We start from the raw sequence: 253 nt of genomic DNA, 5'->3' as shown, positions 1-253 counted from the left end.
AGCAGGCACTGCTGGAAAATACATTTATTCACCCCAAATCCCCAGTCAGTGGTGTCGAAGGGCGCCGGCCCCCCAGACCCCTCTGGGGACGCCGCATGCACCGCGTCCCCCCGCTGCGGGGTGATCCAGTCCTGGGGGGGGGGGAAAAGCCCCCCGGGGCTGGCCCCCCCCCCCCCCCGGGGCCGGGGGGCCCGCCCCCGGCGGCCCTCACCTGCTGCACGATGCGGGCGCGCACGGCCCGCGCCTCGCTGGA

The 253-nt window shown here is 75.1% G+C and overlaps 1 protein-coding gene across 1 annotated transcript in view; it reads left to right on the top strand.

Annotated features, from left to right (window-relative positions):
* The window catches only part of CCDC87 (coiled-coil domain containing 87), a 1,668-nt gene extending 1,638 nt beyond the window's left edge, over positions 1–30 (top strand). Inside the window, exon 2 of the mRNA XM_035313923.1 lies at positions 1–30. The gene's annotated coding sequence lies outside the window, so the exon portion shown is untranslated.
* The last annotated feature ends 223 nt before the right edge of the window (positions 31–253 follow it).

The sequence above is a fragment of the Oxyura jamaicensis genome, unplaced genomic scaffold (genome assembly GCF_011077185.1).
Source record: "Oxyura jamaicensis isolate SHBP4307 breed ruddy duck unplaced genomic scaffold, BPBGC_Ojam_1.0 oxyUn_random_OJ69643, whole genome shotgun sequence".
Lineage (NCBI taxonomy): Eukaryota > Metazoa > Chordata > Aves > Anseriformes > Anatidae > Oxyura > Oxyura jamaicensis.
This window is presented reverse-complemented; position numbering and strand designations above follow the sequence as displayed.